Below are 15,722 nucleotides of genomic sequence, written 5' to 3' on the forward strand. Positions count from 1 at the left end.
TGTAGCTAGGAGGTGAAGGACAAATATGTGAGAAAACCTTACAAAAATAACCAGGTTACTTGAAACCCCCAAAACCTTCCAGCCAGTGCAGAGGCATGGGCGGTGTGGAGGCAGCGGGCCTGGGGTCAGGAGCCTCCCGACATGCCACCCTCTGCTGGTCTGAGGTTGTGATCTGGATTCATACCTGGTTATACCTGGATTTCTGTTTTTGGTTCATGTGGTTTCCCCTCATTTTAAGCTTCCACTTTAATTCTTAAGTTCAAATGAGCCCTGAGTCTCAATAAAAAAAATATTATGGAAAGTACAAAAGGTTTCAGGTGAAAACTACATTAAAAAGGGTAGGTTTTCAGCGAGCTTGCAGCAGAACTGTAATCTAATTTTGTTAGGGATTTAAAAGACCTGCAGATTTGGAAAACTTTAAAATAAATAATAAATTAATAAATAAATAGCAGAGATGAGTTGCCAGAGGCCCATTTACTTAATCGAAACTCCTTCTGTTTACATCAGCTGACAATGTGACCCAGAAAATGAACGTCAACACATGAATTCATTTACCAAGTGAGTTCAGTGTCATTGCAGATTTCACAGCATTTCATTCAGGTGTAATTATAAAGTGTGTTTTTCAGGGAAGCTCAGCTTGATAACCATTTAGCCTGCATTCATTCTCCTCTTCACCACCTGATTTAAGATGCTTTTGCGATAGTTGCAGAAATACCTACCTGTAATTTCCCTGGACCATTTTCTTTTAGGTGCAACTTTTTCCTGTTGGTCTAAATTTGTTGCAGCAGAGAAGACTTTGGGGCTGCTGTGATGACCATTTCTGCAGTGTGAGCACGGGGGAGTGAGGAAATTCCTGAGCAGCCTCTCCATCTTCTTCATTCATCTCCATGAAACAGTGACAATCTAAAAATAGGCCTTCTCCCCTAGGCAAATTTCTTCCACAGGACATGGCTAAAATTACTTTGGGCTCTCCTGCATGTTCTTCAGAATATCTTAAGCCTATATTACACCTAAACTGAGGAGCAGATAGAGCTTTACGTGTGCAGCAAAATGCTCACTGTGAAAGAATAACGGGAGTAGCAACACCAATGCCAACAGCTATCAGGCTTTACCTTGCCTGTAGTCTAGCTCCATGATCAAAAGGCAGTTGATAGCATATTTCATGCTAATGCTTTTTGTGATCTTCACACCATTTACAAACATCTGAGATAAGACCAGATCTCTGGAACAGCAAGAACAGAAAACAAACCTGTGTTCCTGGATATCTTTCGTCCTTTATGGCATTCAGCCTATGCACAGTATGCTGATAGTTTTACAGTTTTTTAGCTTTGCAGGCATCTTTATTCAGGCTCTGTTGGGCTTAAAGGGTTTTGGCATATGGAGTAATTTCTAATGGTGACAGTAATTGAGCAGACTGGAATGAGTTAAGTGAGGTCCGATTCTGTTGGTTTCTCCTGCATTGTCTAAACTGAAGCTTGGATTTGATAGCAAGCCAGATTTTTAGTCCTCAGTTTTCAGTATCTGTAATGCTTTAAAGGGAGAAGCCAAACCAAATCTCAGGGGAAGTCACATGGCTCGCAAATGTGGATGCAAATGGGTTCATACAATTTTTGTGCAATATTTTGTGTGTGAAAGTCTCTCAAACTCTTCTTGGCTTTTAACTTTCATAAAAGAGTTTAATTAGTCTTTGAATATGCCATTACATTTCTTTTTTTACTTACAACATTTTTTTTAAATAGTGGTCTGTTTTGTTTCTATGTATAATGGAAGTTAATAAAAAAAGTGCCAGAAGCCAAAAATATGATGAGCTATAAGGCATACTCCAGACTGTAAGGAAAAAGAAGAAAGAGCTGGCCTGTATTTCCACAGCCTATCAGTATTTCTCCTTAGAACAGATATTACTTTTGGTCTGTTTCCCCCAAAATGTCTGGCCTGAATCTAAATAATTTGCCCCCTTTCTAAATCTGTAGCTTACCAATTTGTGCTCATTTAAAGTCTATCCCCTGTGCCAAAAAATGGCTGCCATTTGAGTCCAAAGTCTAATTCTGAACTGGAAGTTCCCTGTGTCTTTTGCTTAGTATCAGCAGTGTACCTAGGTTGGATCAGATCTGTTGAATTAAGACAGCTGGGGAAGGAATCTCAGCAACACGCTACAGAACCATAAATTTATTCAGTTTTATTACTGCATTAGGAAGGAGCAGGTCTATGAAAGCATCAGCTTGTTGTTCCTGCATTTCTGATTGGCCACTGGGGCCCAGGCTCATTCCCCCTTTTTAGACCCTTAACTTAAGAACCTGTACTAAGAAAGCCTGGTTACCGTAGGCAATGCACAGAGACAAAAATCTTACGTGAGCTGCCTCCCTGTCTCCACTTCATAGAGGACCTTGGTGACAGAACTTTTGAGATGCTGGGATCTGGTTTATGAACATTGACTGTCACAAGAAATACATTTGTCCATTAATCAACCTACTGGACTAAGTATCCCAGAAACAGTTGGAACTTGACTTAAGCAGTTCTTGCATATCACGGCTTCTACACATTTGGCATAGCTAGCTCATCTGAACTGCACTGAATGTTTTGTCTGATACTCTGCTGTCTGGAGATGGTTAACAGGCTCTCAGGAGCACAAGACTCAATTGCAGCAGTTATCATATATTCTGGTGTATGTGACAAATGCCTGATCTTCCCCTTTCTGCCAAACTCAGCTAAATATGTTCACAAATAATAGGCCCAAGTTTGCTGCTTTTGGTAGGGACATACTATAAGCAAGTGACATGCTAGGAGTCACCACTGAGTCTTTACAAAAATGTGCAAGTGACACTAATGGTTCTTCATACGAAAAAAGGTACAGAACTCTCTTCAGCCACTGACATAAATTGAACCAGCTGCTCTCCTACCTATAGTCCTATGTTTTAATAGACAGAATGCTTTCTGACTTCAGAGTCCATGTTGCAGTGGGTACAACTTATGCAGGATGTAGTAGGAGTTGCTGAACTCATCTAACACTTTGTTGTTGCTGAAACGGGGAATTCTCGCTCTTCCTGTTTCTTCTCTACTCTTCTGCCTTCCATTGCACTCCCAGACTGATGAGTCTCTCCATCCTTGCACTAAGTTTTTTCAGGCCTTTGCTGGCCTCATGCAAGCTGGTAATCTGGAAGAAAGACCAGCAAGACTGGAGCAGCAAAAAGTATGTGGACGAGCTTGGAGCCTGGAGCAGGCAAGGTAGAGGTAGGACTTCCCTGCTCAGTGATGGTGAATAGAGACATTGGCTACTTCACTGGTGAACATACTTAAGCCACTGCTAAACAAGATGACTTTGCCGTTTACTAGCCATATAGCTCCATGTGAATGAGATGTGCTGTCACCTAGCAGCTGGCATGTGAGAAGCTATCTTTGCTCAGCTCCTTTCTATCAATACATCAGCTGTCAGCTATTGATAAGCTGCTATCAAAACCTGTTAGCTAAATGCTCATTTGAGTGTAACTATTCCAGCTCCAGCCACTGTGATGTTGGTGCTGTTTTTGACAACTTACAATCAGGAGAGAGCAATTGATTTAAAAGGGAGATGGGTTGGCTCTCAGCCTGTGAAATACAGAAGCATCATCTCAAGTGTGGCAAGGTTTGTGGGAAAGCAGTATCCTCTACTGGTAAGTTGCTGTTGAAAAGCCAGAAACACATGAAAAGGATGCAGCCTTCTTTCATGCTTTCTTCACAATCTTCACTGTCCAAGAATGCTGGGTGGAAAGAGTTCATGGCTGTATCTTGCCACCACTTTTTTCTTTCTAAACCCCAGTTTGGAAACTGTTCTGAAATGATTTCCTGCACATCAAGAAGTACATCTTGTCATCCTGTTGTTTCTCTGGGACCTTGCACTTGGGACTATGTACTAAATAAAGATCTCTTATAACCCTGTATTTGCTGGTTATTTTATAGAGCTATGTTGCATTAAATTATTAAAAAGCATTTATTTCAACAATCAGTGTGGATGAAGCATTCTCAGGCCTTTTATAGAAGAATAGGTAAAGTGTAATGCTCTGAGCTTGTGTGTTGAAATGAGTGTGTGCTTATTCCAGCTGTGTCTACTGGGCCTTCCCAGTTCTCTCTCCTTACTTACCTGGTCGTCTTCTTAAACCTGCTAAAGCAGGCCCTCTCTGTGCTAGCCCTGCTGCTGGGGCAGTTTGCCTGGGAACGTTTTCAGCTGATTAGACCATTCAGCATTGTTGCGCTCTGGTTCTCACCAGCATGTCTTCTTCGCTTTGTCCCATATGTTTGGGCTAACCTTCCTTTCCCCTTACAAATCATTCCTCTGTGAACTACTGGCATCTCTACCCACATATTTTTGTATGCACCTCTGTAGGAAACGTATGAACTCAACGTACCTCAAAGAGCACTGCAAGCAGGTCAAACTTTACATTCCTAATGAAAAGTCTTAACAATGTTGCTTCAGAGTCAGCTGTAGTTCAGCTTCTCATTTTCTTCCTTCTAAATATGATTTTATTTGGTATCTTAAAAACAAGTTCCAGGAAATTCCATATGGTCTTGTGAATCATAAGCCTACTGTGCCTCTTCTCTGAATACTGGCTTGGCTTTGTACAAATTTACACAGAAAATGGTCAGAATAAAAACTTCCATTGACTTCACTGGAAGAAGTTGACATATTTTTTTTTAGTTTGTTGTTGGTATGAGAAGTTGAACAAAAATATTTTGTCAAAATAAAAAAATATTGTTTGGGAGATGTGTGTGGATTGAAATGATAATTAAAATCACAATGTTGTTTCAGAAGAGTTGAAAGTTTGATTCCAACTTGCATAATTTAAATATACTTTTGCTTTAAAATTTATTTTTAAAATAAAATTTCAGAAGATTGTCATCCAGAGGTAGTTTTAACCTGGGGAATGAGCACGTTCTTTTTCAAACTCAGTTCCCACCATCCAATTTCAATCACCTGTTGAGGAAAATAACAGAAACTCATGAAACTTTTTGGTATTTAATCTTTATTTTTACTCAAGAAAAGTAAGAAACAGCTTTGTGCAAAAATAATAAAAGCAATGTAAAGGTCATCCAGCACTCCTGGGAAGCCGGACTGTGCTTAAGACTCAGTGATTTTGAAATAAGTTAGTATCTTTTTCTCTATTTGCAATACCAATGGCACAATGCCCATCAGCGTTGTGGACTAGGACTGTTCCAATGAGAGACGTTTTGCGTGCCTGTTTTGTTTTTTTGGGTTTTTTTTTCCCATTAAAAGTCATGAGATCCTGTCAGTTGCACTGAAGGCTGTTTTGTTGGCAGTGGTTGTTTTTTTTTCCTTGTTTTATATAAGCAAATTTGAATAATATGCAGCAATTTGAATGACAGATACAATTTTGAAGGCTAAAAACCTAAAACCTTTAAGCAGTGATTTAAAAGCTAATTATTATGGATATAACCATTCAACATTCATTTCTTAATATTGTTCCCTCAAGAAATAGTGATTTAGTCAACCAATTATTTTATCTCTTTTAGGGATACTTTCTTAATTGCAAAACAATCTAAAAATATAATCAGCATGCTAAATACATGTGGTATCTTGTTTAGAATGCCATGTTGGAGGAAGAATGCAATTAAACTGTCAAAATGTAATTGTTTCTCATATTTAATTTAAAGAGGCTGATTCACATTTGCTTTTCATGTTTAGGAGTTAAAAAACAAAGCAAGTTACTAGTACAACTACTAGTTTTTAATAAAGACAACATAAGCTCAGAGCACTGACGAAAGCTGCCTCTGTCATGAGGTACTGTTATCAACAGATACGCAAACATTCACATTTTTTCACTCCTCACATAACTGCAGTTCAGAATTCAGAGTTTCAGTATGTAAGACGGTATTTGTAATTTCAGATCCAGCTCTAACATGCAATGATGTGTAAACTGCACACTCTCCATCCACCCCATTACCTTTGGAGATGCTGCTCCTCCGAGATGTCTTCCACCCGTCACTGTTTCTTCCTTGCTACTGGAGAAAGTTTGGAGGAAGGGGACCTTGAGCCAGGATCCACCACATTCAGCTTTCCTCGCCATCACTCCTGATCTGGAGAAAGGGAGATAACACAGACCGCAGTGACTTCATCCTTGTATACCTGCATCCAAATTCACCTGCCTGGTAAGAGCGTGTCCAGATTTGCCCTTTTAATCATTCCACACTGAGTGTCAATGTGAACAACAGAGCAGTGTGGTCATGGGACTGTTGTTTCACAGGGTACAAACTGTCAGTGTGGTGGAAGAAAATTGTAGACCTGTTTAGGCAGGTGTGTTATCTTCAAAGACAGCTTTGAGCAGGGAATTCTCTTACTTATGCAGATACATGCAGATATTTTCATCATGATGCCAAAACAACCAGCTTTTGCTTCCAGGTCAGAATAAGTAGGTTTTTCTCCTTTTATTTTAAATTTCATGTTAGTTCAGCAATCCTGTACACCTCTTTTGGTAGCAAACCAGTTAAGGAAAATCTTTGAGTGAAATTAATCCAAGTTCGCTGGGCCCATGTCAAGTTGTTATGAGCTTTTCAATCCCATTTATCTCCTGAGCAAAGATAGAAGCCCTGTGGAATCAGTAGCACTGGGATTTAGCTTCAGATCTTAGATGGGGTGGGAATCTTCTAGTGAGCACCACGCTGAATTTCATTTTGTGGTAATAAACATGTTATCACAAATTGTTCTGACCAACTCTCCTGAACATCTTACCCTTGAGTATTGTTGCCTTAAGTGGTATGTATTTTGTTGAATAGGCATAAAACACACACACATACAAGAGGAAAAAAAGTCATGGTCATACATACATTTACAGGAGTTCATGTTTGCTTTGCTTTGGGTACTTTATCTACTAGTTTATTTGGCAAATTGTAATGCCATTAAAATGCTCCCATTTAAGTATTTTTTAGGTGAAAATATAGATTACTGAGATTTTTTGTAACTGTATTTTACTTGTGTATTATTTGTATCCTGTATATAATATTATTTCTATGCAAACTGAGTGGATTTGCTTTTTTTTAGATTGTATGTTTTGTGAATTCTGTAACTAGAACAATAAATAACATTAGTAGATTATTATCCAGTCTACGGCGCAGCCTTTAGAGAGGGCTGAGACATCAGCTTAGCAGGTGGGTTTCCCACCTATTTGTTGCCAGCAGAGTAGATCTGCAAGTTTATTCCTACACACAAAGGCAGGATCTAGCAGACAGATGGTTAAAGATCTGTTTGCCTCCATCCCCAACATCTCCTCTTCTCCTTACAGTACTCTCCTTATTTCATAATATGGTCCAGCTGCATGTGAGATGCTGTTCAGGAAGGGAGCATTTTTGGTGCAAATTGAAGTGCTAACAAGACTCTGGCAAGAGCAAGCTGAGGTTTACAGCTATGCCAAAACTAAATGGATGTGGATTTACACAAAATTGCAGGTGGCACATCTCTTACTCTAGAAAGAAATCCCTGTTGAATATTTTCCACTGTAGCCTTACCTAAAAATCCAAGCCCAAGTTAAGACCCATGGAAAAAAGCCTGCCCATGCAGTTGATGGAAATAATGCTTTATAACGAAAAGTGCAGGGTGACTTTAGGGCCTCAGGCCCTGCCTAGAAATATAGTGATGGGCCCTAATGAATCTCACTGTAGTTTGCATGAGACACCTGATTTTTGGGTAGCACCTAGGGAACAGGCAAGAAAAGTGACAACAAGACCATACAGTTTAATTTAAAAGCTATTTGAGTATTTGGCCTCAAGCATGTGAAACCAACTCCTATGCACACTTTTTTCTTTTTTGTGTCTGTATTATTCTGCCCCACCATAAAATGGAAAATTAATTGGAGAAACCCTGGACTCTCTACCAGACTTGACCTGTGCTTCCTGCAGGACTTTGCCTCTTCTGTGGCAGCATGGGGCGGCAGAGGGGTCCAGGCTCCTGGGGGATCTGTGGCTCCAGGGTACATCTGGATGCTAAAAAGCTGCTCTCTGAGCCACTTCCTGGTCCTTCTCTGCCCCACTTACCCACCAGCAAGCTCTAGGATAAAGAAAAGCAATGCAGTGGCCACTTTCCCTTCTCTGTGTTACCAACTTTTCAGCGTGCTTCTGACCTGAAACCAGAGCAAGTCCGGGCTATGGACACCACGTTTATGTCTGCTACCTCCTAACCAAGGAAAAGCCCTATATCCACAGCCAGAAGTGTCAGAGGGGAGTGCATTTTAACAGCTGGATCCTGCAAATCCCCAAGTCCTGCCCTAACTCTCAGTGTCTCCACCAAGGCTCTGGCAGATGTGGAAGCAGATGAAAAACTCCCCTGTTGTCAATATGCTCCTGCAGCCATCCTCACATGAAAAAACCTGATTCACGTGTGCCACTCCAGGCCTTGACTCAACTCCGGGAATTTCATACCAGATTTGTATCCCATAAGAACAGGCATTAGGGTTGCCAGTTTGAAATATGACAAAACCCAGCCGCCTCAGACAAATGGCTGCTACCCACGCTCAGCTTCGTCCACACATGTGCGGTGCTCGGGATAACAACTGCCAAGTCTATAGTAAAAGAGGCCAGGCAGGAAGCCAGCCACATGGCAACTCTAAATGATATTAATAAGACTTTATAAAAAGTTAAAAGCACAACATAGCTTTTCAAAGTGTTTCTTAGAGATCTCTACATATGTATAGGTGTTTCATGTCTATGAGATAGAGGCTTGGGGTAAATTTAATGCAGTATACTTCTCTGCCTAAGATATTTTTTTTTCCCTCCTGAAAGCTGTTGATATAAACTGGGACTCATTAAAAACACCTTGTGTTTTGTTTTTAGAAATCTCGAGTTTATGTCATTCTCTGGATCATTGGAAAGGGATGTAGCATCAGCAACTGTTCCGAAGGAGCCCTATCTTGCAAGGAATAGAATATTCTTGTGCAGTCAGTGGCAGTAAAAGGGTGCTTAGCACCTTTCAGGAGATGCTGAGCATCTCTCCCAGGCCTAAGTCCAGAGATAGCATTCCCAAAGGACAGATACAAGGATATTAAAAAAGACTTTGATCAAAGAAATATTGCTTCTTTCCTCCTTTCACTAAGCAGATGTGCAACGTGTCTTGGGAAAGAAATAGAAAAATTCCTGAGTGATTTATTTGATGAACCTAGTTTTAACCCAGGTTATTGCATGCCTGATACGGTGATGCTGGTTATTAGTTTCCAGTTGAAAATGACCAGATAGAGGACATATTCACTTCATCAATATAATACATTTATTAGTTGTCAAGAGAGTCACATCACACAGATATGTAAATCTGTCACTTTGTCTTAAAAGTGTATTTCTCTATTACATTGTTGCTTGATGTATGTTTTAAGGCAGTAAGGCCTTTTAGATATTAAAAAAACCAAGACAAGGGGGAAGATTTGTCTATTCAATCACAGGATTTAAGACATTAAAAGCAGATGCATCATTTATAAAAGTAGGATTTTATCAAATGCCATTGTAAATGAAAGAATCATATCTACCATATGTACATATGTGAATTAAAGAAACCTTCTTTCCCAGGAAAATTAACAAACTCTTTTGCTAGTATTAAGGTGGATTAGTCCGTGATGCTGGTTACTAGTTGACCACAAGTCTCAATTTGCTGTGTCAAAACTAAAACTGAATATAGTCTTTGTTTACATGACATAAAATAAATAAATAAATATATGTTTTCTGTTCTGTTTATATGTCCACTGAAGTAATCCTAGCTTTGAAAAAAATACATTCAACATTGGAACTAAAAGAACTCAAAGAAGTTTAATTGTAATTTAGTTCTGTTCTGTATCATTAAAAACTGCAAGACCTATCAATAGCAATAAATATTAAAAATAGTGTGAAACTTACTAATACATATTTCTCTCTCCAAAATGTGCAAAACTAGCTTTTTTGAAATATGATGGCATTTCATAACAAAAAATAATGCCTAGCATCATGACATATTATGGTACTAATCCTTCACAAGGGTCCAATGTTGTGATGGTGGCGTGTGTTCACTAACAACTCTCCCTGTTTTATGTAGAATAAGACCAGGTTGCTCAAGCACCCTGAAATACTGAACCAGAACCTCACTGTTTTTCTGCTGACCATATTCTTTTGTGATGGGACAGAGCAATGTGGCACACAACTCACTTGAATCAACATCAAGCCTGTCAATGGTTACAGTGAGTTTCGTACCAGGCTCTTAGGAAGTAGCTTAAGACAATGGTTTTGCTGTAAGCTAGAAATGATTTTAAACAAGAACAATATTATTTATTACGATCATGCAATAGTAAGTGAGTTATTATGTGTGTGTGTTAGCTATCTTAGTACAAATGCAAAGGAACTGCAAGACTAAATATGAGACCTTGATCTGCCAATGAAACTAAATTCTCACTGTCTTTCAGTGCATACCACACTCTGGGCCCAATTCAGCAGATCCTCTGTATGTAAAACTGCCACTGAACTTAAAAAGCTTCTATGTTTGCAATGTCCCTGGAATTGGTGCTATATAATCCTGGTTAAAACACATGGTAATTTACCAGCTGGGTGTCCTTGCTGAAAAGGATGCTGCTAGTGCAGAGGAGAACATGATAATTAATTCATATGCAACCAATTTAAAATAAGGAGAGGCAAGCATGATAGGGGGAGTTACAAAGCACGTCAGAAAGGAAATACAAAGGACATGGCAAACCACATAATTAAGATACAGATTTTTAACTTTGTTGCAGGGTTATAGACACACAGAACTGTAAGGGAGATCTTTCAATCTAGTCCAAGGTGCTCTAACCTAAAATTTGAATGGAGTTCATGACAAAGAATTGAAGCAGATGAGACGTGTGGGTCTGGGTTTTGGCCTTTGCCACTGAAATACAGGGTTGTTGATAACCAGATCTTTGGTTCCAGTTCATCTCCGGTGAATACTCACCTAAGTAAATCTAACATACATATTATAGAGCCTACATTGTAACAACCTGCCACTTTGCAAAACATAATTCATTATCACAGAAAAAGAATGCCAAGACTAAGAAGACACCAAGGCTGATGGTAGCCTGAGCAGTTTCGCTGGTATCCAGTGTGCATAGCTGGCTGTCTAGGCTTTGCATCACTTTTTTGAGCAGAACAGCAACTTCAGGAAGGAAAAGATGTAGTCATAAAAACAATTTGCCAATCTGGTCATGCTAGGAGAAGCTGCTGTACAGTAAATGATAATTCGTGGCTAATGCTTCATAAATACTCCTAAGAAAACCATTAAGATATGAGGCTGCGTACGGAAGTGCCTAATACATCATGACAGGGTTTTCAGGAGTATTTCCCAGTGTGAATTTGGGATGGTGACTTTGCTCAGATGCATTGAAATCAGTGGTGACCTTAAAGGTAGTAGTGTTGAGACTGCCACGAGGCACAGCAGCTCTGTATGGTGTATGTACTACATTCATTGCAGAGAACGTTACTGATTTCCTTTTAAGGGTTTTAAACCCCCACATTATTGAGACTGTTTTCATGTCTGTTTTCCTGTTCTGGCTTCAGTGGTCAGAAGAGAAGCTTCTGGGTTCAGAAGCTATTAAAATGGTCAAAATGAGTTATCCAAGACCTCAAAAACAGAGGTGGGAGAATGGAAGTGTTTCCCATTGTTTTAAAAAAATTATTAACAGCAGTTTCTGCACTGGAATAAAAATAATTACTGTTACCTCCACTTTTTCACACAGTTGAACTGCTACTTTCCAGCCAAAACTACCTAAGACTCTTGATGTTTTAGGTGTAGCATGGACAGTTTTTTCCTGGATCTCTTCACCCAGTAGAGATTTCCAGGGACTGCACAACTTAGCTGCAGGATCCTGGATGTAGCAACACTCACAATCTCTCTCCCTTCCCAGAAGACAGAATACACCCTGGGAATTAATCTGGGTTTTGTGTAACCCCACTGGTGACCCAAGACTCTGCCATTCCCTGCGGGGCTGTCTGGAAGGTGAGGAAGATGGGGTTCTGCTGGAACGAGGGAGCTTGTAGGTACCCAGTAGCCAGCAAGATTTGTAGATATGGCTCAGAATAACAGGTACTGACCCTGCCTGCGAGCATTCCATCCCTGACTGCACCTGCTTCTCCCTTTCCACCTCACCCACCACCACCACTAGCCTATTACCTCCTGTCTTGGTCCTCTGTCCTTCCCCTCCTCCCTCTGCCCCCTGAGTGCCCTGTTTTTTCCCCTGGCTCCTACCCATACGTACACACGGATGCCTGCATGCACCGAGCATAGTAGTAGTAGTAGCTTTTATTACTCTCAGTTCTTTATTAATGCCACATGTGCTGTTGTAAGGTTAAGTTATTAAGTGATATCCAATAATTGTCTCTGCTCTAAAGTGGACGTTTCATTTAACTATACTCATGTGGATCTGTTTCAGTACCATTTATCATGACCACATTTTAAGAAACGTTTCAATAGGCCATTTCTCTCTTTCTTTTCTTTAATGTAACTAGACCTAAAAGGTCCCGGTCAAAAATTAAATACAATTACCTTTGGAACAGCATAAGGGAACGTGGGGTTTGCATGCATTTTGGAAGTTAAAATACATATTTTACCAGTCTATCATCTCAGTTGCAGAGTTAATTTTACTGTATTTGTACACTTGCTGGAAATTCTTACATGAAGGCATACAATGACCTGTTTAGTTTGCAGGAGAAAATTATGTCATTTGCAAGCAAGCTTTCAGCTGTGATATTTTATAATTGTTTAGATGAAAACCTGATAATCCTCTACTCCTTCACATAAACTGCAATCCATCTTTAAAACTGTGATAATTCATAAAACCTGCAGCTTAATAAACTAACAAACCCCAGGCCTATGTTATTTTAAGGCAAGTCAATCTTTGATCAGTCAAGCTGAAATGGGTCTGATAAGTGGAGGCCTTACTCACAGGGAGCAGCACTCCAGTTTGTTATTGCTATTTGCTCATCATCCTCAAGTGCAAAATAAGCAGAAGTCTTTCCGAGCTTCTTATCTCTTTTCACTTTCTTCTCTAGATCTCTGTCGCTTTAATCCAGCATGTCTGCTGCTGGTTAACAAGGAAATCCTGTGTCAATTATCGCCAACAACTTCCTGCTGTGAAGCTGTGGGGAATCAAAGCTTTTGAGAGCCTTTTTCACACCAGAGAGTAGTGCAGGGCCTAATTAAATGGCCCTCATATCCTGCAGCCTACTGGTGGCCAAATGATAGAGAGCTAATGAATGATAACCTAATTTTTTCCCCAGAATTGTTTTGATTCTTCCGGTCAGTTGTGCTTATTGAGTCCTGGCTCATTGTTCATGCTTAGGGCTGAGGAGGGCATCAAAAGGTAAAACCTGGGAAAGATACAGATCTGCTTGGTTTATTGTGCCCAGACCTTTGATTATATAAATATATATATATATATATATTGCATATCGGGAAGGATATTTGTTAAAAATTGCTTTGCTGAAATGTGTTGCCCTCTTTCCTCGATATGAATTGCTTTGGTGACTCTTATACACATGTGGGCTGCAAAATTGTCCTATAAATCCCCCTCATAAATGCTATCGCTACAATATTATTTTTACAGAATCACAGAATAAGGTATCTGCCATCGCTCGTGCACAGCTGCCCCAGCTCCCCCTCCTCTTTTTTGTCCCTTTTTTTTTTTTCTTCGCTTCTAAAATCATGCTATGAAGAACTTGATCTCCTGCCTGAACAAAACTGCAGCTCTTGTATGGCTGCTGCTTGAGATTAACTGACCTTGTGCTAAAGTTACACATAAAAGAAATACAAATCTATGCATCTCTGCTGCTTTTAAGTTTAAACAAGCACCCTGAATTGCTGGCTGTGCAAGCACTTGGTTGTCGCAGTCCCATGCTGAGCACCACTTGCGTTAGCGCAGTGCCTGAGCAAGGTTACCAGCAACAAAACAACCTTAGGAGTAAATGAAATATCTGAGTGGATAGCAAAATACTTGCATTTACCCCAACTGTTCATTTCTGAGGGTCCTATCATAGTGCATGCGCTTGAGGTGACAGACTTAGAGGTACCATGGGAGCCCTAACTCTGAATTTCCTGACTTTTATGGTTTTACATTACAACTTTAATGTTCCATTAGCATAGTTTTTTTGTAGTTAATTTCCTTGGGGAGCTTGGGAGAGTTCAGGTTGTTGGTTTTTTTTTTTTTTTTTTTTTTTTTTTAAATAAAAGCAGGGGGTTGGAGAAAGATGGCAAATCTGCCCAGCTGTTTTGAAATGTTTAAAAGGATTTAATAGGACTTTTTTTTCTAGAGAGGAGCAAATCCAAAATGCCAGCCAGAAGTATGCACACCTGCTTTCAAATACTGAAAAGCTCAAGGTCTGTCCTGCCTCATTCCATACTCGGAGCTCTGACTGAGGCTGGCTAACATAAGATCCCATGTTAAGATTTTTTTTCAAGTGGCTTTTTTTTTTAAAAAAATTATTTTTGGGTGGTTTGTTTTGTTTGGTTTGTTTTTTTTTTTTTTTAAGGAACAGGCAACCTGCATATGTTTTTGGCAACACAGCTTATAAGTTTGAAAGGCTTCACCCTAACTTAATTTTCTTTCCTTCAGTACATTTAAATTTATTTACAGTACCAAGCCTGTAAAGTGCTTGGTGCTTCTCCCACACCCAGACGGCACTTGCATCTGGGAGCTTGCAATCTAAGATGAAGACAAGAGTTATGGGGAAGAGAAACACCATGATAATTTGGCAGGTAATTTGACATGCTTTAGGTTGCATGGCAGAAAGCTGTTCATCTTGGCAAAGGAAAATGTTTAGTGAGAGAGATATCGAGGTGCAGGAGCAAGGCACCAGTTCTGGATAACTTTATTTCACTGTGGACATCTTAAATGAACCAAGGACCCATCTTGCTCTTCATATCTCAGCCTTTCAGGATGGAAGAAGAAACTTGGCTGCTGTGGTACAGAGATGTTCAGCCAGTACCAGGCAGGAGGAAAAGAAGCAGGAGGGCAGGCGAGCAGGGAAGAGAAGATGTTTCAAAGGTGGGTTGCATGCTTTTGCAGTTGGTGCTTGTTGGCCACTGCAGCTCACATTGTGCTCTCTAGGGTCAGGTGAGTATGGGCGTACCATGCATTTAAAAACACTCCTCTCCCTTGGACTCTGAACATTACGAGTCAGGCCCTTGATATTTTTTTTTTTAATAGCAAATTAAGGAATCTTTTTATTTTGTTTTTCTCTGTTTGAGGCTTTTAATGTCCAAAATTCTAGCTATGCTGGTTTCAGAGAAAGTTAAGCTTCAGTAAGAGTGGGAAATTTCCCATAATCACATGACTCCAGGGGCTGCGGATTCAAGAAAAACACCTGTGAAACTCTGTGATTAAAGTTACCAAGAGCCAAGCAACAGTTCCCTCCCTTAGATAATGAGTGATAAAGTTGCTCTGAGAATATGATTGAGGCAATCTTTGCTCTTTTCCTCCTTTCCCTGCTAGCTCTCTGATCTCCGAGCCCTGGCTGCCATTCCCAAACAATACAGCATTGGCTGTGGATTGTATTTTCCCTGGTATAAATGATTCACTTGCATCCCTGCTCTGTCTTCAGCAGCCAGTAGAACTCCTGCCATCAGTTAAAAACATGCTCCAGGATTTAAGCAGCAGAAGAGGCAAGTTTTAAGGCCCCAAGACAGCAAAGCATCTTAGCAGATGTGTGATAAGCATCTAAGTGTCCCCTTCCTGGCCCTCACTTTTATATTTAAAATTACAAAT

The sequence above is a fragment of the Falco punctatus genome (genome assembly GCF_963210335.1).
Source record: "Falco punctatus genome assembly, chromosome: 9".
Taxonomy (NCBI): Eukaryota; Metazoa; Chordata; class Aves; order Falconiformes; family Falconidae; genus Falco; species Falco punctatus.